The sequence below is a fragment of the Pan troglodytes genome, chromosome 13, assembly GCF_028858775.2.
Source record: "Pan troglodytes isolate AG18354 chromosome 13, NHGRI_mPanTro3-v2.0_pri, whole genome shotgun sequence".
NCBI classification, from domain to species: domain Eukaryota; kingdom Metazoa; phylum Chordata; class Mammalia; order Primates; family Hominidae; genus Pan; species Pan troglodytes.
The window spans coordinates 119,711,636-119,738,768 of NC_072411.2; the positions used below are offsets into that span (position 1 = coordinate 119,711,636).

The following is a 27,133-nucleotide window of genomic DNA, read 5'->3' on the forward strand; positions in this document are numbered from 1 at the left end:
GGGTCAAAACAGCCTCAGAGCCTCCCAGAAGCCAGCTCTTGGGTTTCTGTCCCGCCCCCTCCCCTCTGCCACTTGCTAGGAGTTTCCACAAATGCTGCGGCCATGACTCATTTGATGAGGCACAAAGGGGTCAAGGGGTGGAGTGAGCAAAGAGTCCCAGGTTGCCAGAGACTGGACAGCTCAGGAGGAAGCAAAGTCTAGGCAAACAATCACTCTTGTTTCCCCACTGCCCCACCAGCCCACCCATTCCTCATGGTAACAAAGTGGATCTGAGGTGAAACATCTGTTTTGCTTTGAGCAGATTTCATTTGTCTTTTCTTTTTCTCCTTTGTTTTAACCTCTCTCTGCCACTAGGAAGCTTGCCAGATCAACCTCACTTAATCCATCTCCTCAGGGACAGTCAGCCTTCTAGAGGGACATTTTCCAGTTGACAGACTTTAAGGGATGATTTGTCCCTTTTCCTCCCTTGGACTACCATGTATCTGAACTGAGATCAGAGCATTAAACAATGTCTGCCCATTTCATTCACCCAACAGTTTTCTATTGAGAGGGAAGTACAAGCCCAACACTGTGCTAGTTGCTGCAGACACAATGATCAGAAAGACAGACATGGTCCTTTGGAAGCTTGCACTTGTATTCCAGTGCAGGAGACAGAAAAAGGAGCAAACCAATAAATAAATAAGTCACCACAACTTGTGATACATGCTTAAGAGGTTAATAACCAGGGCGTTTGGAAAGCTAATCATGGGGGCAGAGTCACAGAAGGTCATAGAAGATCAAGAACTTCATTTCATGGAGACGACATTTAAATGGAGAGGACGACATTTAAACTGAGGATGACAAAGAGATAGCTATGGAAAGAAATGACTGAAGAGGATTTTGAGAAAAAAAAAGAGTAATGACTATAAGGGACAGAAAAGAGCTTAATGTTTTGTTATAGAATTCTCAGAATTGTATAACAAAATTTTTATAAAAACTCTACTGACTTAAAACAGAGCTTAGTGAGGCAGAAGATAGTGGCACAATGAGATCAGAAAGGAAAACAGAGGCTAGTGTGGCAAACCTTGCAGCCCGAAAGGAAGCTTAGATTTTATTCAAGGTGCACTGGGAAGAACGTCACTAAAGAACTCTGAAGAAGGTCATGGGTTCCCTGAGAGAAATCCCTGGGGGCCTTACTAGAGTGACGCAGACTCACCCCTGCCTCATCCCCCAACTTTTGTCCTCACCTCCTACCCCCATGCCCAGTCCCAGCAACCGGGGGGTGGGTGGGCTAAGATCATGTTTAATTATTTCACAGATTCTTCCCTCCTCTGATAGAGGCCATGAAAAGACATACAGTTCAAATCAGTCCATTTGGCAACCTCTGAGCAACTGGAAATTTTGGTCAATAGTCAACACTCAGCAAAAATGAGATTTTTGAATTATTGGAAGTTTCAATGATCCAGCCTCTACCTGTGTCCCATGACTGTGAATAATCCCAAATTTGTTATAGGACAGCACAGGCTTTCTTCAGCCAGAGGATGTTAGCCAGATATTTCTACTCTGGATGGCTACAAAAAATGATATCTAATAACTGCCCAGACTTCTTGTGGTTAGAGACTCATGATACACCCAGATGTGCAGAGAAATTGTGCTTCTTTAAATTTTTATAATGGATATGACACTCCCCAGATCAGTGCTTTTAGATAAAATGTTCACATTCTCAGACTTCATTGCTCTCCCACCCTTTCTTTTCCCAATATGGTTTCTGGGCATAGGGGAATGGCTTCTTGTGTCCTAAAAGCAGTGAGGAGAGAAGAGGCCCTTGCATCCACAGGTGCCCTCTGGATTCTTGGTGATCAATGCTGTAGAATGGGACCATTTAGGAAGATGGTTCTATACTGGCCAATCTCTTGACATTGGCTATGGAGGGGCTTGGATGACGCAATTCAATTGTCTAATTTCTCTTTTGGTTTGGCTGCAGCCCAGTAGCCCTAGCTGGTGGACCTGGCCCACCTTGGCTCCTGCTTTCATTATGGCTGGTGCTGAGAGCTGGCTGGGACTTCCTGTGGTTCTAGTCCAGGTAAACCATTCCATACCTACAAGGCCTCTGTAGCCCTGCTCCAGAAACCCAGTCCCACTGCCCTCAGTGAGCTCATTTTTAGCATCTCAACTAGCTTCCCATCCCCAAGTCTAAATCTCGTCCATAACTCCCAGGACCCAGGACAGCTTGAGAGAACAAATCCCTTGTTCTTTCTCTTCCAAATCATGGGGACTCAATCAATTTTACTTTGATGTGGCCACTGCCAGCTTGGTGCTTTCCAGGTGAGCCTCTCCAAGAGGTGGGGAGATGTTTCCTAGTCTTCAAATTTTATTAAATCTAGATATTTTGGATCTTTCTTAAGTGATTGCTCTCACCTGTCATTCCATGTCCTACTCAACATCTTCCTTTTCCTTTTCCTCTTTCCTCATTTCTTTTCCCACAACCCCTTGAAGAACAAGCCTGGGTGGCCAGCCTTTGGGCTGGTAATTTTTCTATGTAATACATTCCTTCTTCCCGAGTTATCCATCTTAGTGATAATACAAGACTGTATATTTATGTCCCTCCCCTTTTTGTCATCATCTGTGGCATAATTCTGAATAATTAATGGAATCTAAAAGGAGCATCTACTTGATCTTGATCTTTGAAGCATTTTCTTTTAGGTGGCAACATATAACCTCTATTCTTTCTCTCTAGATCCAAATACACTATCAGGTTTGGAGTAAATAGAACTTTGCAAATACTGTTTATTGGTTTTCAATATTCATATAAATGTTCAAAAAGTTAAAAAGACCTTATGGTTACAAAATGGCATGTAAATATTATAAACTTGTAAATTTCAAAAGGATGGGATGCTTGACAAATACTGGAAGGTGAGTGGGTCAGAGAAAAGAATGAGGGAAGTGATTGGACACTGACTTTATTCATAAATAATGGAAAAACAAAAATATTTTCTAAATTTTTCAGTGTATAGTGCTTTTAATATATTATTTATTGTAATAAACACATTTAATGGAGGGAATACTGGTAATAGGATAAATTTCTCAACTATAATACTATCAAAAGATGTGATTGAAGTATTAAAAGATGCTATTAAACAATTTTTGATGGAGGTAAAAACATGATATTTACATTTTTGGAGACAACCAACAGAAGGTCTAAAACTAGAAATCACTCTATGTTTTCCTCTGAGGAGTGAGGCTGGTACAAAGAGAATCATTTTACTTTTCACTTTATACATTTCTAAGCAAGGATTTATTTCCCCATGAGAAAGCCCTCATGGGGAAGACCATATTTGACATGGGTGTCAAAGACTGAAGAGTGTTTCATAGGAGACAGGAAGTGGGATTTGGGAGGTGGTGCAGGGAGGAAGCCTCAAACACAATAGTCCAGTTTTGAAGACTGCCTGCATAGTGGTGGCAGGAGCAGGGAGGAAACAGATTGGGCACAGGAACTGCCAATCTCAGAACTGATTCTTGGGGCACATTCTGACGAGACAGACCCTACAAAGAGGCTCAGCCGGTTAGGCGTGGCCCTGCCAAGATGCCCTGTTACCTGGAAATAAGACACAGCAGTGTGAGAAGGGTGCAGATAGACATCAGTATTCAGGTGTAAGAGAGCTCTCCACCCCAGCCCCATGATGAGGAAGAACCCGGGCCATGGCTGTGGGTTGGGAGTTGCAGGCAGGGACACCAAGAAATCCATCCAAGCAAAATGACCTCAGAGATCAAATGAAACAAATATAAGCAAAATTCCAATCTAATAATCTGGATCCCAAAGAGTATAACCTAAGCACTCCATGGATCCTCAGCACTCAATCTTAGGTATAGAAAGGAGGAGGAGGAGCAAAGGAAATTTCAGAAAAGACATATCAGAGCTTGGAGGAAAAGACATCAAAGGCCAAGAAAACAGCAAAAGCAAAGGCACAAAGAAGAGGATAGCACCAAAATGAAGGAGCTGATTAGCAGTGTAAACATGAGTAAAGTCCTAGGAGAACAAAGACCATTGTGAGAAAAGCTATTAAATCCTAGGGCTCATAAGAATTCTAATTTCTTCTCTACAATAGTACTATTCACCCCCTTTTTTCTTCCTCAAATCCCATAAGGAATAAGGCAGATGACAAAGGAGACACATCCTGGTGGTGATTCGATGATTATTAATAAAGGGAGGGAGGGGCTATTAGAATAGGGAGGGAAAGAGCACAATCCGAAGTCTTCCCCAGTTGACTCTGAAGCACTTTCTCCATGTCTATAATCACTGCTCTATGAGCAGCAATACTATATTCTGCTCACATGACCTCTGGGCAGTTTACTCTCTCAAGTCTATGTTGGGCATGTTAGGTCCACAGTGGTTGAGATTAGTTGTGTCCTAGCTAAGACCTCTTTGCAAGTTGTTTCACCATCAAAATTATGTTTCAACTATTTTCATTCCTCCCTATCTCAAATCTCCTAACCACCCAAAGAAACTCACACAAATCCAAACCACTTTGCACGACTCAACATGCAAATATTTCCATGAACTGAGACAGAGAAAGAGGTAAGTCTATATGTGTTAGCTGCCTTTCTTTCCCTACTGTGCCCAAAGCACTTGTTTTCACTTGCTCAGTGAGACTCAAAAGACTAGGTGGCCATTCTTTTTCTCTCTGCAGATTAGAAATCTTACTTTTAGCAAGGTTTTGATTCTGTTAAAATTTCATTTCAAGAAATCATTTATAAGAACCCTGTGGTTTGTTGTAAAATTTGCTTGTGCAGAAAACTGAAAGTTTTGGTTAACTAGTATCAGGAATAGAGAGGTTCAGCTCTTTAAACACTATCAGTGACACTCAATGATCAGCCCAAACTAGTGGTCTTGTAATGCCTACTTGTTTGTAAACCTGCAAACCTGTGCTGCTGGTTTTGGGGAGACAAAAAGAAAGAATAAACCAAGGCCTGGCCCCCAGCAAGTTATACACAGGGACTAGAGCAAGGATTGTTTTTGTAATTTACTGCAATTGAAACATGGAAACAACCTGAAAATTCAGCAATAGGGAACAAGTTAAATAAAAATTAAAATATAATTTAAGTATAATTAAACGTATATATAATTTTAAAATACAATTAAAAGTGTAATCATTATAAGACTGAAATACCTAAAACTATGCTGATAACAAATAATCTCCAAAATATATGGCTCAATAAAAAAGGAAGCTAAGATATAAAACAGTAAATATAGTACGCTACCACTTGTGCACAAGAGAACTTATACTCGTTCCCTCATCCTCACCCCCACACACTCTCTGTGTCTCTATGTCTCTGTACATATTTATGTTGTCACAGAATAGCCCTGGAAGGATTCTCACTACACACATACACACATACACACACACACACACACACACACACACACACACACACAATATTGGTTATCTCATTCAATAACTTTCAGAGTTTTAATTAATTAAATAGAAAATACATTCCCATCGTTCAAAAATCAAAAGGAATGGAATATATATATATATATATACATCTCCATCTCCTGTTCATAGCTTCCAACCAGCATCCCTCCAAGGAGGCAACCAATGTGACCAGTTTCTTGTGTATCCTTCTAGAGATATTTGATTCATTTCTATGTGTGTGTGTGTGTGTGTGTGTGTGTGTGTGTGTGTGTGTGTGTGTGTGTCTGATATGGTTTGGCTGTGTCCCACCTAAATCTCATCTTGAATTGTAGTTCCCATAATCCCCATGTGTCATGGAAAGGACCAGGTGACAGGTAATTGAATCATGGGGACGGTTACCATCATGCTGTTCTCATGATAGTGAGTGAGTTCTCATGTAATTGGATGGTTTTATAAGGGGCTTCTCCACCTCCTTTGCTCTCATTCTTCTTCTTCCTGCTGCCATGTGAAGAAGGACATGTTTGCCTCCCCTTCCACCATGATTGTAAGTTTCCTGAGGCCTCCCAAGCCCTATGGAACTGTGTATCAATTAAACCTCCTTCCTTTATAAATTACACAGTCTAGGGTATGTCTTTATTAGCAGCATGAGAACAAACTAATACAATATTTTTTGTACCTTTCTTAAACCATGGGCATGTGTTGACTCTGTTATTTATTTATTCTTTCTATTAAAGTCTAGATAATTTTTAAATGACCCATGGGAAGCAGACATGCAGAGAACAATGGCATGTTAGAAGACCCTGAGGAACTCAGATGCTTTCGTGAGTTGAAGCACCAGGAAAGGCCCCAGAGAGAAGATAAGGTAGACCTTATCACACCTTATCAAGTGTGTCTATGCAGAGAAAGACCTGGCAAGAGTGTCTATGCAGAGAAAAACCTGGAGATCAAGCTTCTCAATAGAAGAAGTGTCTAAGATGAACTAAGAATCTGGCATTTGAGTGCTAGGTATTTAAGACCAGACACAGCTTTCAGTGTCATTTCTGTGAGGGAAAGACCCTAGATTCAAGGTGAGGCCCAGTCAGCACCTTTAGATAATCCTTCACCTGGGCAAACTGAGATAGAGGGGGAGAGTGTGGTTAACATTAATGCTCAGGACTAAACTGTTTATGAAGCTATGTAACCAAATCCCACAATTTTCAGAATTACCGTTGTTGGTTTGGGATTTTATAAGAGTTCCAACCCTTTTTATGACTTTTTCTCCAGCCTCTTTCTTATTCTCCTTTTGCTTTTGGTTTCACAGCATACTTTGGCCTGCTCCCCTTCTCTTTGATTTGAGCCAATTCATTGTTTCTCAGGAGAAACTGACTAAGAAGCAATTGCTCTTTGGACACAAATTCTTTTCATGGGGTGTTCTCACTTAATATCAAGTTCTCTCCAGCTTCTAAAGGAAAGAGAGAAATACCACTCAGGTCCCCACTTTGAGTGAGACCAGGAAGAGAGTCAGAGTTCTGAGAAACTTCAGAAATCCATGCTGTCTCAGAATGGAGGACCATAATCCACCTTTCAGGCCCTCATAGGTCATTCCCAGTCCAGAGATGTCAGGAGCATCTGCCTTCCATGGTGAGGCAGGGATCCCTTTGATTCACTTACGTCAGGCCACATGTAAGGAAGAGGGGAGTCACTATCTATTTTAGTGCCAAATATCTGGCAGAAGTTGGATCAGAGTTAACCCTTCTCTTCCAGTACAGACATAGCTATTCCCTGAGCCTGCTGCAGTGTCCAAACCACCCCCAACACTCATTCCATCGGAAGAAAACACTGAAGACCAGCAACAACCAGTTACATGACCGGCAATTCTTGCAAAGAAAAGTCACAAAGCCATCATCAGACATTTGCAACTGAACTTCTAGAAAGCAAACTCACCCTTTGAGCCAAACTCAAACTTATATTTAAGCTCCAGCACTCACATCTAATGGACTGACATCTTGGCTTTGTCAAGATGTCAGTCCATTAGATGTGAGGGCTGAAACTCAAATATAGGGGGAGGTGGTGAGAAGATGTGAGAGAGATATTACAGCAGACCTATAGAGAAGAGCCACAAACTGAACTGGAACAGACCTCAGGAATTACCTAGCTCAACCCCATGATTTTACATTCAAGGAAACTGATTCCCAGGACTACCAATGTAATTGCAAAGCTAATTACTGATGGGAACAGGTAAATTCACTTTCATACCAGGGCTTATTCCATGGGATTGATTCATGGAAGCATGCCACTTAAGAACTGAAGTGCACAGGAATGAAGGTCTGAGATAAGAGTCAAGAATTTCAGAAGAATTGAAGGTACTTACACCTGTTACAAAAGATAAGGCAAAAAAGTCAGGTGTTCCAGTTATTGGTGTGTGACACACCACTCCAAAACTTAGCAGCTTTAAAATAAGAACAACATTTCTTTTGCTTGTGCATCTGAAATGTGGACAGATCTCTGTGGGGACAGCTCTTTTCTTCTTCACTCAGCATCAGCTGGGGCAGCTGAAAGGCTGGGATCACCTGAAGACTTGTTCACTTGCGTGTCTAGCTGTTGATGCTGGGACACAAGATGGAGCTGTGGCCAGAGCCCTGCATGTGTCATCTTCATGTGCTACTCGGAACATGGTGTCTGGGTTCCCAGTGGGGTGTCCTGAGAGAAAGGCAGGCACAAGCCAAATAGTTTTTACGACCTAGCCCTGAAAGTCACACAGCATAACATATGCCACATTTTATGTGTCACGGCAGTCACAAAGCCTGGCCCATCTTCAAGGGGAGGGAAATTAGGCTCCAACTTTTGATGGAGGAATGCCAAATAATTTGCAGGCGGATTATAAAACCACCACAGTAGGCTACTTTTCAAAGCTAATTTAGGGGCTTCTTCCCAACTCATTACTGGGCCAGCCCTGAGTCAAGATGTAAATGTAGGGGCTTCCTTGGGCCAACAAAAACTCCACAATGGTGGAATATCATTTCTCATTATCCTGGCTTCTGGAATTCCTGAATCATCCAGCTCACCCCAGATTCTGTAGCTTAAGACTTAGGAATCTCAAGAATAGAATACAGAAAGTGAGTCAGCTCATTTTCCAGGTTCCTAAAGCTGAGAATTAAATTAAGTCCATCAGAATAATAAGTCAAGTGGCTAGTGAGAGTTCCAATGAGGGAAGAATAGAGAAGGCACCCACCAACCTATTACAAACAAGAAGAGAGCAATAATTTTAAAGTTCTAAAAAGGAAAAAAGAAAAAACCCCACAAAACTATGGTTTCAGATCTCCTAGGAATTCACTGGGAGAAGCTGGATCGGTCTCACCTTTTCTGGCTACTGATTACAGATCCATGGACACAAGGATGACCTCTCCCTCTCAGGTTTAATAAGGCCAGGCAAGATGCTCTCCAAGTTTCGCAGGCAAGGTGCAACTTGAGGGGACTAGAGTGCTCCCTAAACATTCATGTTTTCTTGGTGAGCTTTCTAAGTGCCTCGATCTCTCACCCTATAGCATTCTTCTTCAGAGCCCAAGTAGAACACCTTCTGTCTGCCTATAATAAAATGTGAAAATTCATCACATTAATCTCTTAGTCTTTCAATCCCATCACCAAAGCAGGGGACCCAAGATCCTTGGGGGGCGGGGACCCAAGATCCTAAGGACAGTATGATGAAGCCACACAGAATGGACAAACTTTGACAAATGAGGATGTTGAAGTCAGGTTACGGGCTAGAGAAATTGTAAAAGTGGAGGGAAAGAGGAGAGAAAGGTACAGAATACCTGGGCAGATGAGTTAGAATGAAGAGGAAGAATTACTTAAAAAGTGGACTATCAGCAGAACAGATAAAAGGAGAAGGAGCTCTAACACTCAATACAGATGATGAAAATTTGCTTCCAGGAGGGGTTAAGAAGTTGAATTCTCTACCTCTGTGAAAATCCACTGAGACCCACCATTTGTGGGCATTTATCTTCCATGGGTCTGATGTGTTGGATAGATGAGTACAAAGGGCCAAGGGAAGTGCGACCTACCACCTGATCTCATGAATTCTGCTCTCTCTCAAGCACACGTTTTAGGTATTTTATTATGCAACTATTGTGCAAAAATCATAGCCTTTAGATTGCCCTGACTCTGGCCCCTAAGGAGTTAAAGTACATCTTCACCCTCCAGAAGACTCAGGGTCAGGCCTTTATGAATCACAATCTTAGAGTTCAAGGGGACTTTTAAGACCACTGTGAGGATCCCCAATATGACTCTCCCATCAGAAGCAACTCCCTCGTCTCCCAGCAAGCAGTCTCCTGTGGGCATTGTGCTCTCAGGGGATCTTGGAGGAGTGAATTGGGCTGGAGGACAAAGCCAAGATGTCAGTCCATTAGATGTGAGCACTGAAACTCAAATATAAGGGGAGGTGGAAAGAAGATGTAACAGTGACAAAAACAGAGGAGGGGGCAGACAGAGAGAAGAGACAGGAGACAGAGAAAGAAAGGAGATGGAGGAAAGAGAAAGAGTTCAGGCACACATTTGTATGTGTGTGTGTGAGTGCTCATGAGTGTTTAGAGAAACGTCAGGGAGATGAAGAGAGACAGAGAGGAAGTGAAAGGAGGCAAAGCAGGGGAGAGGAAAAGAGGGAGAAGAGACAGGAGAGAGAGAAAGAGAGAAGACGGAGGACAGAGAAATTGTGCAGGCACATGTGTATGTTTGTTTCTATATGCTCATGTGTGTTTAGAGGGACAACAGAGAGGAGAGAGACAGCAAGTGAGAGAGAGAGAGAGGGCAAAGAGGAAGGGAAAGACGAAAAAAAAAAGTTGACACCTGAAAAGTCTTTCCTTATGTTGAGGCCACAGCAAATCAGATGATAATGAAATTCTGCATAGATTAAACGCCCATCAACAGAAAACTTGGAAGCAAATGAGGAATTATATCACAGAAACTCAGTGTCATGTAAATCTCACTGAACAGGGAAATCAAAATGTTAGCAACAATTACATTCTTCTTATAACAAAATGGGTTCCCAAAATGGAAAAAAAGAAGAATGGAAACACTTCTGGAAATAATTAAAGGGGGAGCAGGGATCATGGGTCGGGGGAGCTGGAGACAGAGGGAGGGGTGTGCTGGCAGTGATAAATATAGAACCATAATTTAAGAGACAGTAGGAAACGCTTTGTGTGTGTTAATTGGAAATGCATTCTGGAGGCTGCAGTTTGTTCACCATGAATGTCATGACCTTGGGTTCCTTGAGGGAATATGGTCTCCACCCTGTCCCCATGGTGAAGGGAAGAAGTGAGAAAACATGTCATTCAATGGATGAAAGAAGTTCCAGTTTATATGGTGGAAGGAACCATTTTTTTTTTTGCCTTGCTTTTTGTTTTTCTGTATTTCATTCTTTGGATTAAAGAGAGAAACACTGTGGGATTACAGCAAAGTCATCTTATTTGCCAAGGAAAGAGACTCAGAAATGAGACAGGTTGAGAACACTCTTTATCCCATGCTGTAGTGGCAAGATGGAGTCTCCTCTCTGCTTTGGCCTCCTGAGATTCTGGTTAATCAAATGAGCATTTGGCCCAATGTAAATGGAGGTGCTGGGAACTGACTTTGGAAAGAGCATTTATACCACTTCTCTGGGACAGTTCTTTTCCCAGAGACCTGGCTGTGCGTCTCAGGATAGAGAAGAATGGGTCAGACCGGCTCACTGGAAAGCTCTAGTGAACGGCAAGTTGAAGTCTGTTATATATTTGGAAGAAAACTCTTGGTTTCTGAATGAGCAAAATGATCAAAGATAATTCTTCACTAAATTCCTGGCAACTCACTTCTACTCCTTTACTTATTTTTAAAATTGTTTCCTCCTTCTATGCTTAGTTCTAAAATGCTCTTGTTGTGTTCAATTCTCACAACTGAACACAACATTCAGTTGTCACAACTGAACACAACATTCAGTTGTCACAACTGAACACAACATTCAGTTGTCACAACTGAACACAACATTCAGTTGTCACAATTGAACACAAAAAGAGCATTTTAGAACTAAGACCTCAAAGATGACCTGAGGCAGTGATGCACGGGCTGTAGTTGTATCCCAGATGTAAGCACATGAAGAGAAAAGCATGAACTTGATAAAAACACAGGCTCCCAAACCACCCCAGACACACCTAATCAAGATTTCTTGGGCTGGGAGGGTGGGGGTGAGGAGGGCAGGAAATCTACATTTATAACAAGCTCCCAGGTATGTTTATGTGGCCATCCCAGCTCTGGTCTCCAGACATTTGGAAGCCGCTAAAAACCAAACTCCTCAAACTCCTTATTTTGTAACTATGTAAACTAAGACTTGGATATGGAAGTACTGCCAAAGGCCACACACAGCTGGACTAGAACTCAAGTATGTCACTTCTCAGTCCAGAATTTTTTTTACTATACCTGAATCTCCTTCAAAGCATGACAGAGGCCTAAATTCTGTCTACCACCTCAGTCATTCCTGAGCCTACATCTAGAAATTCCATGGTCATGATGATTGATGATGATGATGATAATGATGATGGTGGTGGTGGTGGCAGTGGCAGCAGTGGTAAGCTAATGCTCACCTAATGCCTACTATGTGCTTACCATTATATAATAACTTATTTAATCTTCAAAACAATTCTAGGGGATAGGCTCTATAATTGAATTGAGGCACAGAGAAGTCAAGGAAGTCATGCAAGATCACATAGCTAGCAGAAGGTGGGACTGGGATTCAAGCCCAGGACAGGCAGAAGACAGAAGTGAGCCACTTCCTCTAAACACATCTCTGTGCATTTTGGTACTTTTTCTTTTTGTCACACATGATGTTCTCATTGTCAGTTACCTCTCTTGACCTTAACTTTTCTCCTTACTTCCCCCGCCTCCCCCGCCCACCTGCTTGTAGATACAACAGAATATGGCAGAATGATCCTGGAATGAAGGAGAAACACTCAGCAGGAACCCCAAAGATGACTAGAGATATAGGCAAGGACTGTGGCTTATTAAGGTAAGTGCTAAAAGGGCTTTTTAGGAGTGAGCATAACAGGCAGAGCCAGGCATAGAGCCAACTAATGTCATGCTTTATTTTCCCCCAAACCCACCCCAGGTTCCTGCAAAATTGAAAGCAGGATCCAAATAAGAATCAAAGTCAGCATTAGCTTTATTTCTTTGCCCCCAAATACATGGATTCTGCTTTACTGTGTTGGAGGACATGATTTGAGCCTTCTTTGGTTCAGAAAGATGTATAGGGAACCTCCTTTCTACCATCTTCCTGGCCTCCCTCACACCCATAATCGAGATATGAGGACCCATCTTGGAATAAGTAGAGAAGGAAGAGAAAATTCCAAGCTAGTTACTATAAGAGAAAGGCCACCAAAGCAGTGACCTTGAACACAAGCTCAGCAATCAGATGAGTTCTTCTTCCTCCTTGCTTGGTGGGGCTGGGCAGGGGTCAGGAGCTGGGGGCATATGGGGGGAGTAGGCGGGAGGAGTCAGAAGTCTTTCTCTAATTGTATTCTCTCCTGGGGGATGAAGCAGAAGTCCCTTCTCCTCTACAGAAGTATGAAGAGTAGGGTAATGGGTGTTATCTACTAACACCAGGGCTTGTCTCTGACATGCTCCGTGGCTGTCTCTATGCACTAACTACTCTGTAAGTGCTGCAAGCTCTTTGGCCTCTATTTCCTCAGTGCAGCTAATTTTCCTTGAGTCATTCATACTCTCTTCCATTCTCCTCTTGTGACCAAAGAAACCCTGAATGTTGAATAGAAGAAACCCAGCTCCATGATCATGCAAGCAATGTCTTTGAACACATATGAATAGGTTAATTCACCTCTGGTCCATGCTTCCAATAACAATGAAAAGTCAGTACAAAGCATTAACCCATTATGACATAACATTATCTTGGTTTTCCTTGCTTGCTGAAAAATAAGAGCAAGTATCCTTGACTGGGAAGAGAAGTGGGGCAGAAAGATAATAAAAGAATCTTAGGGAGTACTGAGGATCATCACTACCACTGGATACCAGAGCTGAATCCATGGAAGGTGCTGCTTAACTCCAGGGAGGCCCTATCTGCCTTGCCTGCAGCGTCTCCAGCAGGAAGCTCTCAGTGTATGATCCACCTCCGCAGCCCCCTGGGAAAGCTGTATCATGAACATTTGGGATCATTTCATATTTCATAAATGGGCTTAACTCACACTCATGAGGTCAACTGGAAGGCCTACTGGATTTAATTATGCTAGAAAGGGAGTCAACCAGAAACATCATGCATGAAGCAGGAGAGAGGCGGCTGGGAGAAAGTGAGCAAGCAGAAGGGAGATTTGATGTGATATGAATCATCCCACCAGGATGAGGGGCTGAACCATGCAGCACCCCATGGGGGGGAAAAAAACAAAAAAAACAACCAGCAGTCCCTGAGCCCAACAGAATCCAAAGGAGATTCTCATCCCGCTCTATTTCCAGGAAGGCTTTAGGAAGCTGGTTGAGTTTATGTCACATTGGTGAGTGCAAAATAAGCCATGTAAAATGCTACACACTGTTGTGTCCAGATCCTTAAAAAAAAATGCGATAAAGCTATCGAAGGTGTTAATACATGCAAACTCTTTCTTTCCATATTAGTTAGTTCTAAGTTCTGAGTCTAGGGTATGAAGTCTACAGGTTTGTATAACTTGACTCGGGGCTGACTTTGACGGGACAAAGAACAAGAATACATGTGAAATCAGGGAGGAGAGACACTGACAGAAAGTCACAGAGATGAAAGAAGAATGAGGAACTGGTGAGCACAGACTTCCTATAGTGACATGGATTCATGGAACAACAGAAGGAACACACTGACTATACCAACACAGGCCAGTAAGATAGGTCAGGGCCAGGCTCCTAGGAATTGCTGTGGCAGAGTCTGCTCAATTTCTTCCAAATCATTTCTCTTTTTCTTCCCTAATAATACACTTTTTAGCTGAGCATATTGCTACTCATAAAAAAGATAGGATTTTCCAGCCTTCTTTGCAATAAGTGTGGCCAAGGAACTGACTTCTTGCCTATGGGATATAAATGTGTGTGTCATATGGCAGCTCCATGTAATCTCCCTTAGGAGACAGATGGCATGCTCTCTTGGCCTCTTCTTTATCGTCCCTTTCTCCACCTGCTGCCTTAAATATAGATGGCACCATCTTGGGCCATGATGATAAGGGCCACATTCCAGAGATGGTAGAGCGATGAGCTCCATGGAGACTTAGTTTGCAAGAATGTTGTAGGGCAGAATTATCACATCGGTCCTGGAAGGCTTATCTCCAAACCTTGTGTTCCATCTCTGAGAGAGACAGCCTACACCCTGGAATGAATGACTGTCTATTTGGGACCAGGTTTAGCTGCAAGTGACAAAAACAACTGAAATAACTGTCATTTAAATGAGATAAAAGTGTTTTTATTTTTCTCATATAAACAAAGATCCACCTCCTCTGTTTAAAATCTTCTCTCATCTCTAGGACTAAAGACTATTACCAGGTAACAGTTAATCCTCTCTTCTCAGAAGTAAATTATTCAATTGGGCCACCTCTCTTTGAATGTAGGCCTTCTTTCCCCACCATGTCTCTTCATTGTCCTCTGATATCTGCCCTTCCATTCTTCCCTTTATTCCTTTTGAGTTTGGGAGAAAATCCAGTTAGGGGCTAAAAATGCCTTAAGTCAAAGCAAAGCTCCAGGAAGTCTGCAGAATCAGCCATATGACTTGAATGTTGGGCCAGCAAGCCAGCAGAAGGGCAGATTGGCTTAAAACCAACTCAACGTCCAGCTCCCTGAACATGACCCCCGAGGCAGTGCAGCCCCAAGAAGAGAGAGGGAGGAAGTGGGCTTCCAGTACGGGTAAGCCTACACACTTGAGTGGTTCTGCAGGCCCAAGGCCAAGATGCACAACACCCCCCCAGCTGCCTCCCAACCCCGATCATTTGGGATTGCCTCACCCCTGCGCTTTTTCATTACCTGACCTAAGGACCTCCTGAGGCAAATAAAGTTCTCCATGTAGGGTGAAGTTAGTGAAGTGAAAATAATAAACTTTCATGAGTGTGTTTCAATTTTCACTTGTGTTTATGGCCAAAGGTGTTTTTTATTTTAATAATCGCTGCTGGAACAAGGGCAAGCCACATGCTGCTAACTTGTTAAAGAGAAGAGGAAAGAGGAGAGAGAAAGAAAGAAAGAGTGAATGAGAGTGAGAGTCTGTGTTCAGCTGTAAATTTCCCAACAGCCTGCTCTAATCCTTCCAGTTTTGAATCCCACCCTTAAAACCTTAATGACAGAGAAAGGGATAAAATATTATCTGGACCATGTTCTGTTGACGGTTTGTCCTGGGCTCATTTTAGCCATGATAATTCAGTGATTTTTGCGTGTGTGTGTGTGTGTGTGTGTGTGTGTGTTTTAAGGGAGAGCCATCAGCATTCTGTGGTACCATTTCATAATGTAGAGTGTGTAAAAGGGAAGGAATTTGGAAGAATCAGGCTCCTTCCAGTTGGACATCAACTTGACCGTTGTTTTCAGCTCACTTTTATCTGGCAGAGTTTCTGTTTGCTTTTAAATGTCAGAAAAGGTTAAGAAACGTTTGAAATCTGCAAAAGATTTTCTAGACGTATGAAGAGGATGTCCACCCTATAAAAGCATAAATTAATCACCCCTCTCCACTTTTGAAATTGCCTTTTAAAGGGAATATATCTGAGGAATCAAATTAAAGACAAAAGAATTCAAATAAATGCTGATTTGTGGGTCTGAGTATTTGACTTCAGAATGAGAGCACCTAGAAGTATCCAAATGTTATATTTCTCTCTGTCTTTATCATCCGTCCTAACTCACATTTTCCCAAATCATGAAGATTCAAGAGAAAATATTGTGGCTCAGAGAGCATTAACATATCCCTTGGCCCTACCTCTAAAGCTGGCTGCAGTAGTGAGGGACTTAAGGCCCCCAAGTGACTAATGAGCCCCCTGTATGTCTAGAAGGTGCTTTTTTTTTTTTTTCACTATCACTGGTGTCTAGTACAAATGCATGGGGTGAATGAGCAGACACAAGCTCTCCAAGTCTCAGTAGACTTTCCTATACATTATGTGCCAGTCTGCAGACCACCACCAGGGTGCACAGAAAATATACCTCTCTGAGGTCAGGGGGAAGTGTTAATAACTAACTTTATAGTTTAAGATGCTATTCTGATGTACTTAAGCTCAATACTTTCAAGAACCCATCACCTTCCAAAGGCAGATGCTAAGTCTGGGTGCTCACAGAGGACAAAAGCCTGTGGGCTCTCAGGCCACCTGTTCACCTGAGTGCCCACAGAGACATTCTTCAAGCATCTGGTTCTCAGTGGCTATCAATCCAAGCAGATTGCTGCTGAATTGTCCTTTGCTCCTGTCACCTGCCTGTTTAGGCCCAAGGGCTTTTCTTACTGCATTTGCAGATACAGGTTCCATTATGTTGTTCTGTGCCCTGCAAAGGCATGGAAATCTCAGTAAGGGACCATATGCTGAGACTCACTGCACAGATATTTCCTGCCTGGGATTCTGTATAAGAAGCAGGGCCTCTCTTTACATGACCTACGAAAAGTATGATCTTACCACTTTCCCTTTCATTATCTTCCCCACTTCTGCCTGTGGGAACATTTTCTAGGATGGATCTTTCCAGGCATTTTTTTTTTTCTGTGTTTTGAGTTCTCCCCATCTCCCTGAGGTTGTGGACTTTAAAGACAAAAGCTACAAATAGCCTTTTATTTCTATTCTCTAGCACTATCTTAGCCCTTCTTTGCCCTGAGAACATAACACTGAATTGAAAAGTGTGTGTGTATATGTGCCCATGCAGCTACACGCGTGTGTACTCAGGCACATACAGGGGCTAGGGAGTGGATGTAGTAAAGTATTGGAGGGGAGAAAGTCAGTTTATATCTTTAAACTCTTCTTCTATGTTTATAAATACACAAAAGTAGGGTGAGGAGCTTTTGATACTCCCAGCATTGAAATAGTGACTGTGGAACATTGTCATTTTTAGTTCTTAGAAAGCTATTAGATAATTAATCTAAGCAGCGTATATGGTTTACTTCCCTGAAATTGCTTCTGCTTAATCTATGTGTTCAATAAACTGGAGTAGAAATAGAGTTGAAAGGGCTCTGATTTTCTCATGCAAGCCCTGGAGGACAGGACTGAAGACACTTACCCTGAAGTAACCATAGAAGGACAGCCCACAAGGACTTTCCAGTCCTCTGTTCCAGAGATCAGGCCAAATTACTGCGCAAGTAGTTGAAGGTAGTATGTACAGGCTGGGTGGTCAATATCAACAGCAAAGGGAGGAGGGCATGATGTGCTGTGACACTAAGGAATCACTAGTTTTCTAAAGAGCAAGTCCCACCCCAAAGAAACAGAGCTAATCTCGCAACTTGGCACCCAGAAGGGGAAAGGCACAAGTCAGAGTAGCCTCACAAAGCAATGAGGTGCCAATTTCCACCTCATCCTTAAGTCATAACTCTCCAAGCCTCAGATCAGTCAAGCTAACCACTCCTGCCAGCCGAGGCTTTCTCCCATCCTATTCATTACAGCACAACCCAGAACTCTTACCATAACATGCAGAACAACAGGCCAAACCATGAGGTGAGGGCTGCAGCCAGGTAAAATGTATTTTATATCCATAAGGAGAGCAAGCCTTTATAAAATATTTGGGCACCTTAAATCTCAATGTCTCCAGCTCAGTCGTCCTACTTCTGGAGTCCTTTCCCTACTCACTTTCCTGGCATCCCTCCTCCTCAAAAAGTCAGAACATTTCTGCTGTCATTTCTTCCAGAGGATAATTGTAGATAGGAAGAAGTTAAACGTGGGGGTCTTCAGACCTGTGTTGGAGCCCAGCCCCTATCAATAGCTGAATAATTCTGAGCTTAGTAATCAGCATATGGGAGGCCTCCACTAAGTGTCTGTCAAGCTGAATCCATCCACAATCTCATGAAGATGCTACCAGTAATTTGCACCTTCAGCACGTATTTGTTCTAAAGCATGGCTACCAACTTTTTCTGTGCGCGTATTATTTTTAAAAACCAAGAAATTTTATAAACCACTGTCTTATGATTAATATCTATTGATTAATAGAATACATCAGAACCCAAAGCTATATGAATTCAGCACCCCCTGAAATATGACTCATATTTTTTAATCAGAATATCTACTGTGTTTAAAAAGTCATAGTACATATATGTGCACAGTATATCATCTATTCAATCTATTATAATACTTTGTTTAAAATGCAAATTTCTGAGACCCAACCCTAGAATCTCTGATCCAGTGGATTTGGAAGTAGAGTCACAGAATCAACATTTTACCCACTGGTGTGTGTGAGTGTTCTTGTTCTTGTTTTCGTTTGAGATGGAGTCTCACTCTGTCGCCCAGGGTAGAGTGCAGTGGTTCAATCTCGGCTCACTGCACCCTTCACCTCCTGGGTTAAAGTGATTCTCCTACCTCAGCCTCCTGAGTAGCAGGGATTACAGGAGCCCACCAGCATGCCCAGCTAATTTTTGTATTTTTAGTAGAGACGGGGTTTCACGATGTTGGCCAGGCTGGTCTTGAACTCCTGACATAAGGTGATCCTCCTGCCTTGGCCTCCCAAAGTGCTAGGATTATAGGTGTGAGCCACCACACCTGGCCTGGTGTGTTTTCTATAATAGTGGTAAAAAAAAAAAAAAAAACACTGTCCCAAGGGGGCTTACTTGAATTAAATGTCTATTTACTATGAAAGCTTTCATAATTTAAGTAAATAGGGCTTTAGCTTTTAGGTTGTTAATACTTTGTATTAGCTTTGCTCATCATCTGTCCTTAATGTTTTGTGAGGTACATGAAGGTAACTATTATGAAGATTCGTGGGAAATACTGGTTCAATGGCTAGGTCATCAGATTGCAGAGGTGATAAAAATGGAATTTAGTACCTTGTGAGTGTCCATTAAAGAACACTCTTTCCAATTTTCTTTGTCTTTCACAGTATAGGCTTAAAGCCTGCAAGTGTCATTTCTAGCCCTGCAAAGAGAAGTGAAGATTGTGTTACTTCTCATTGGCTCTACACCAGTTTTACAAACTCAGTTTTGGCCAGAGTTATTCCTTAGTTGTGTGTCTTCCAAATCACACAATCCAGAGATCCATAATTGAACAACTCATGTAGTGCTAGAAGTTTAGCTCCCCTTCTCCAATAAACATGGGGATGACCATGGCATCACTGTTGCTGGTCTGGGCATGGCCTGTGGCTTGTCCATTTGGGAGTCCAATTAGAGAATATGGATGGTTTCAGAATCCATTTTGCCTAAAAAGAAAGGAACTTGCCCCTTTCAATAATGCTGTGGAATTTCCAACCTGATTATTAAGAGCTCTGATGAGTCAAACTTAGGCTGGGTTTCTGGCTTCGCATAACTCCCACATTCTTTGAGTTTTGGATCCTCTAGAATCCATCACATCTAAGACCCACAATGACTTCAGTTCCTATGTTATATTAGAGATCTGAGGAGCATAGCAAGAATCTGCTTCCCTAGCCCTAGTTTCCATTTAATTCAGAGAACAGAACTCTTAATTTATATTTCCCTTGACAAACAATGGCTTGACTTACAGAGAAAAGGCGTCTCAGGAACTTGGACAAACTTCAGAGGAGAACTAAATTAGAGGTTAAATAAAATTCAGCCTTCCCACTTCAGCCAGGTTCTGCCATCTCTAGTTACTATAAACAATTGGGATTCTGAAAGTGTTGAAAAAAATACATTGACAATCTCCCCCAAAGGAGAAAGGAATTATAAGACCATTTTGAGCCTCTCTGCTTCTCAGCAGTAATATGGTTATACAGGACAAATTTAGCCCAGAGAAAGACACCTAGCTACTGTTCCACTAAACCCTTGGAAAGGGGAGTAAATGGTCCCAACCTTTGTCATTTGTCTGCAAAGTCCTCTTCTAAGACATGCATGGAATCCATAAAATAATAGGCAATGCCTCCTGGCTCTCTCTCTCTCCCTCACTCCCTACCACCTCACGCCCCACAAAAGAAAGGGTGGATTTTCATCCTACTTTGCTAACATTTGGGGAGTATCAACCTTGTGCTAGGATTTCTATAAGCCAAAATGTTGAAGATAAGGGCCACAGAAGATGTGTAACATAAGATATGCCAGCCAGAGATAGAAATTCAAGCATCATTTTGTGTTGTCCTATGCTTCCTATGAACAAGAAAATTACTATGTATTTTTTTCAAAATATACAAACCAGAGAAGGGGCACTGATTAACTTTGACTTGGCTTCAGTGGTTGAGGTATAGTTCTGTAATGCTGTCTTCCTTTCTGCAAAACTGTGGCAGCCATCATCTATCCTAATTTTCCAACTTGAGGAAACCTATCTCCACCTTGGGAAAGACTCTTATACAGAAACATTTAGGGACTCCTAAAGGCAAACTGAGCAAAGACAAGATGTGTGCTTTTCTCACTGTGGCTTTGGTTAAGTCTGTTCCCCTCTTGTGGCCATGGTTTCCCCCCATTGTATGAGACAGCCAGACTAGACCTCCAAGGCTCTTTTGAACTGAAATAGTCTACCGGTCTGTGGAACTCTGCCTCCCCTTCACCTCCACCTCCCCACATACACACACAACTCCCTTCTCTGCCTTGTGGTAAAACCCTGGCTCCCTCCTTTTTCTTCTTGGCTTCTATACCCAGGGCCCCATACTGTCAGAGGAAAAGGAGTAGAATAGATATTCCATACTAAACAATTAGAGTCTGGCTGTTATTTGTGTTACTGTCTCCAGGTTGGGGGTGGGATAGTATTTCCATTTTAGTAAGACCCTGTGGGACTTCCGCATCAGTACAGTTGATAGAAAAAAGAAAGAGGAAAGGAAATAACAGACTTTCCAAAGACCTTTACTGGCCACTCAAGTCTCAATGTGCCATTTTTATGAATAACATGGTCCTAGAAAAGTCTGTCTCATAGAAGAAGAGGGAGCCATATTTCAGAACCATTAGGAGAGAGTGAAAGGAAACAAAGGCTTTTGGGAATCTCGGCAAGAGGAAGGATTAAAGCAAAAAGGTTGCTGTTTAGGATATGCAGGGAGAAAAAGACTTGAGATGATCAGGGATAGTGAGTCCATATGCAAAGGCTGCTAGCCTGGAAGACATGGCTAAACGACCATAGCTTCCCATGCAGTCTCAAATTGCCTCTCAATGCAGCCTCCAGGAGCTGCCACCATTGATCTATTGTTAGGGGAGGTTGAGCCTCCTGGGCATCCATTAGGTTATACTGAAATAGGCCATTGCAGACCTGGCAGATAGGAGTCAGAAAAGAGCAGGGGAGGTCCTCTGACATTTTGAGGGTGATGGCATGAGCAGCTAACCTGGTGCCTAATGAGCAGGGCCACATCGGAGATCGAAATGCTTGAACCATGGTTGACCTCAAATTCTAAGGGGTCATGGCAGTACACTGTTCTCTCTGCTACTCAGAGTAGAAGCCACCTCTACAGCCCATCAAGTTCCCTGTCCAGTCTCTCCTTGAGAACTTCCAGGAGCAGGGAGCTCACTACTTTTTGAGTCTGCTTCATTGCCAGGCAGCTCTATTAGGAAGTTTTTCCTTGAGTTGAGGAAAAAACTTACCTGTCTGTAACATGCACCCACAGAGTCTAATTCAGTCTTCTGAGACCACACAGTGGGAAAGAAATAACTAGGGAATTGATTAAAATCCTGTTGTCGGATAGAAGAGCTGACAGGGATACCCAGTTTACTAACTAGCCTGCAGCTATTCAGCTCCTGTGGAAGTCCAACAAGGTAAGTCTCAACACCTAGGGCAGGCTTTGCACATGGAAAAGTGGCCACAAATGTGGGAATTATAGGACCAGAGAACCTAAGCATGATCAGAAGTTCTCAACAGCCAGGAATATAAAGAGTGGAAAAAAGAAGTTATCGCTAGGGTCATTCCTATTATTTATGTATAATTTGTTCTCAATATCTTCTCAACACCTGTAACAGGGCTTGGCATATATGAGATGCTCAATAAATACATGTGGAAAGAAGGAATCTCTAATCAGAACCTTGTTAATGGCTCTAAGTTTTCATCATCTGATCATTTATGCAAACAACATTTAATAACCACTGCATGTGTATTAGGCACTGGAGAGTTTATAGATAAATGTGACATGAGCTCAGGACTGAAAATCTGATGGGGAAGGAAAAATATTTACCCAAGTAGCCATAAGTGCACTAAGAAAGGGTCAAGATAAGACATGGTGAGCCCCCTAAACACAGGGACATATTGTAAAGAGAGTTAACAAAAAGCCTTGATGTAAAAACTCTTCAACTAATGTCACTCTGTTAAACTTGAAGCTCAATATTCCCTCTTCAATTGACAAGAACACAGACTAATGATTCAAACTAAAATTCTAAGATGTGAATTTCCCAATGGAGCTGGAGGGAGAAAGTTTCCCATGGAGGGTCCTTGTTTCTGGCTCTCTCTTTGCTTCCTGGCAAGACCTCAATTGGCACTCCTCCGAACGACCCACCCTACTGTAAACTTCTCCCTGGCAGCTCACCTTCTCCCTGGGCTTGCAACTGCGAGTCGCATACCTGGCTGCAGCCAAGATAATTTCAGGAAATGGTACTTTGGAAACTTGTCTTTAAAATGAAAACAGATAAAACAGCTGGCAGTGGAGCCAAGGAAAACTCCACTTTTTCTGAAAAGCAAGCAGCTTGTTGGCACCGGAAACCTACCTGCCCAATGCCATCACTACCACATCCTCTAATAAATGCACCAGCACACATAGGATACACAATGTTCCTCAGCAGGGCTGCAGAACACACCCTCAAAACCTGAGGAACCTTTTTCCCACCGCCCTTTGGAGGATCCTACAGCCCCTGGAGCCCTTGGAGGCTCAAACCTACAGGCCTGCATTGTATACTTCCTCCTAGAGAAACCCTGATGGCTTCTTCCTCCACACTGGAGACAATGTAAAGCAAATTGAGTGAAATTTTTGTAGGCATTTCTAAGTTAGATGAACCTTCTAGCAATTTTCACTGATAAGCAATGAGGGTTTTGTTCCCAATTTAGTAAAAGGAAAAATAAAAGATGCGAGTTGGGACCATTTCTGCTATGAGGGTGGCATTAGTAAGCTGACCTTCACTCTGTGGGAGGCAGCTGAACCCTGCTGAGAAATGTCATTTAAACAATATTCCCTTGCACAGTTGTAACACTTTCCAACTTACAAAATGTTTTCACTTGCCTGCTCTCATGAGAGCCTCACAGCAAAGTTGTGTCATTGCCAGGATTATGGTCATCAGTGCATGCAGATGAGGAAACTGAGGCTGACAGACAATAAGCGGTTTGCTCCAGCACATGCAGAAAGGAAACGACAAATCCAGGACTGGAGCACAGACCTCCCCTGCTGCATTCGGCCTGCTTCTTCAGGGGCTCGTGGCTGCTTCTAATCTGAACATCAGATCATTCAACAAATCTGAGATTCCCCGTGAACAAAAGCTAATAGAACATCTATCTTTCTATAAATCATGATAGTTCCTGGTTCTTGGGATCAATTTCATGAAGCTATAGCAAAATTGTCAGCATTTTAAGTTTTTAGAACTTAATCCTCTTCCCTGTAGAATGGACTTGGGAGCCAGACTCAGGGAATTATTTGGGTTCATAGAGTAAGGCTCGACTCTGGGGCTCTAGGAAATCAGCGTAACTGGTGGTAACCTGAAAGGTATTGAGGGTCCCTCCAGGAATAATATTAGTTATTAAAATGGTGACTTATCTGTCTGTCGTCAGATTCATCGCCAAGCCTTGCTCTGCCCTGTTCTGCATCACAGGGGCTGGCCTCCTCCTGGCACATTTCCCAAGCTCCTGTTCCATCTGGCTCCTGATTAAGTTTAGCCAATGGGAGGCCTCAGAAGAACATTAGAGGAAGGAAAAAGCCAAGGTATTTCCCCTGTTTCATCTGCTTATTAGAGACATTGCAGCAGTGGTCTGGTCTCTTCTGGGGTTCCACTTCCACCAGGAAGCCTCTCCCTTTGCAGTCCCAGTTCCTAAACTCTGCTAACATCACTTACCGTCTCAGTCACTTTAGCCCTAGCTAGAAATATCTTCCTGATAGTCTAAGGCTTGCCTCACCCATTTGCCCATTTTGCTCTGTCAACACCTTTGGAGCAAGTTTCTCATATTAAGGTTCATCTCTTGAACTGCCTGGCATAGATTCTGTTTTCCTGCCTGAAACTTAAACAATATAGCTACCATTTTATATGCACCTTTCTTAGTTTCTGCTACTCTGGTTAACAATGTTTGATGTTAAAGAATCTTTTGGTTCAACCAACTTCCTAAACAAGGAAGAGCTTGGACAGTGGTGTACTGGTAACTCATATTTAACAATTAGTTCTCCAAGAAAGAAAAACTTTGATGTATAGCATTTGCCAATTTCCATGGTGCAACTACTCCCATCATGGCTGATTTCAAGCTACCAGCATAATGTCACTGAATATGGATTTGGAAAGAGACACACAATAAACTTGAGCTGCTGCAGCTGGCTCATGGGATATCTGAGCAAGGACAACTGTATACCCTGAGGCAGCTGAACAGAGAAGGGTTTTGGGCACAGTGCTGAGCTGCTCTAAATAAATTACAAAAGTTTTTGAGGCTTCAGAGAGTAATGAGAGGCCCAGAAGAAAGAGGAAGCTGCAGAGAGCCAAAAAGGAAAACAAGGGGAAAAAAAAATGTCTAATAGGAATTCGGGGAGTGAAGTGTTAAGAGCTGTGAGCTGTAGCTTCCCTCGAGAGAACTATAGAATCAACAGTAAAAGATCTCCTTATCATTAATGCATTGAAGAGCTGAAATTATTTGGGAGGTTGAATTGAAGAGCCAAGGGAACTGCCAAAGAAAAACAGAACCATAAGTGGGTTACAATGGATTGTAGAGTGGCATCGTCAGAAGGGGCCTCAGAGATCCTGCATTCAAACAGTGTTATTTAACAGATGAGAAAACTGAGCCTCAGAAAGGCCAAGACCATCCTGGCATATAATGGCAGAACCCCAGTCTAGAATGGGTTTCCTGACAAGGGCATTCATTCATTCAATAAATATTGCTTGGTGCTAGACATCTATTGTGAGCACCACAGACATGGTCCTTATCTTCAAGGACTTTAACATCCACTGGAAGAAAGAAGGATTAAATAGCTTATCATAGTATGTAACTATTTTTTCATGTGATGAGTACTATGAAGAAAAAACAGAGGACACTTTAATAGACCTTACACAAAGACCTAATTTAGCCCAAGGGGTACAGAAAAGCATCTCTGGGGAAGTCTGACCCTGAACTGAGAAGGGAATGAAGAACATGAATCTATCAGGTAAAGATGAGGGGAAAGAGGGCTCTAGGTAAAGGGACTTCAGACACAGTGGCTCTGCTTCAGGGTTTGGTCCCAAACAAATGCCTCTTATGTAGTATATCTTCTCTTTCATCACTAAACACTCTGAAATTTGTTATATCCTCTAAGCCCTGAGTTATAAGCAAGATGATTAAACTTTGTCATAAGGTAGTATCTTGAATTTAGGTGCAAATATAAGTGTGTGACTAGCTGTTATCCTATACTTTGGAATGAAAACTGGTGGGTGCCTTGGGCCTGGGCAGTGCTCAACTCCTGTCAATGGGAGCCAGCAATGCGCCCTGTAGATCCCAGGCCAAAGTGAAGCCCTTGCTTCTCTCTGTGGGCAAAACTGAGATAAAGGAACACATTCTCCAGGCCATGTCATTGTATTTTTACCTGCCAAAACCCATTGCTGATGTCCCCATGCCTTCCCTAACAGGTGGAGGTGGACAGCATACCCTGGGGAACCTAAAAATTCCTGAGCTATGGCCCATTACCCTCTCCACCTGTGGGGTTGAGTCTGAGCCATTTCTTTTCCCCAGGCTTCAGAACCTCTTCTCCCAGCTACGTTCCTCCCATCTTGATCTACGGAGGCTGGGAAGAGACATGAAAGCTTGCTTTTGCTCTCACGTCAAGTAAGTCCATCAATTATGCTTTCTAATGTTTAATTCCATTATTTTATCATCAAATAACTGAAGCCAGATTTATCTTCAATTCGTTATGACCTCTCCAGCCCTTAACTTTAGACAAAGCAAACACTACCAAAAACACCCCGAATGGATTTGCTACAAAAATTTGGGTAAATTTTATTTTTCTCATCTCTAAATTAGATGCATAAAGCCAACCTTTGCAGAGAAGTGACTGTAAGGAAGAACAAATAACTTACTTGTCAAATTTCTGGAGGTCTTCCTGTAGCACCATCTGGAGAGCCCAGTGCTATAGTTCCACGGATATGATTGTGAGGTCTTTTGTGAGGAATGTCTTCTTTCAGGCAGCTAGAATTCCAGCCCACTAATATTTCATGGACTTGACATGTTGACATCCCTCGGACTCAGTTTCTCTCCTTTGCAAAATAAGATAAATAATATGGTCTAGTCAGCTGGCACCATAAGAACAATTCTCAAAATAATTTTGTGCACTTTAGAAGGAAAGACATCAGTAACATTCAAGTTTTTTGGCATTTTTTTTCCATATTGAATCACTCCAAGGTAAGGGTTTTAAAAAATCTAAGTGGGGAAATCAGCAAATATATCCACACAAATCAGTATGTTTCTTTTTGGCATATGGCATTACTATGCATTTTGATTTTAAGGATAAGCAGTTTTCATCAGTATTTTTTAAATGTGCTGAGTCTTTTCTCTCAGACTCCTGGATTCGAGGGG

At 42.3% G+C, this 27,133-nt stretch overlaps 1 long non-coding RNA gene across 7 annotated transcripts in view; it reads right to left on the reverse strand.

Moving 5' to 3' along the window:
- Window positions 1-27,133, reverse strand: part of LOC101058385 (uncharacterized) — a 527,851-nt gene that overhangs the window by 189,912 nt on the left and 310,806 nt on the right. For all 7 annotated transcript variants that reach the window (XR_010150244.1, XR_010150248.1, XR_010150245.1 and 4 more), the window contains one exon: window positions 26,638-26,814. This is a non-coding gene — a long non-coding RNA (uncharacterized LOC101058385). The remainder of the gene's footprint in view (window positions 1-26,637; window positions 26,815-27,133) is intronic.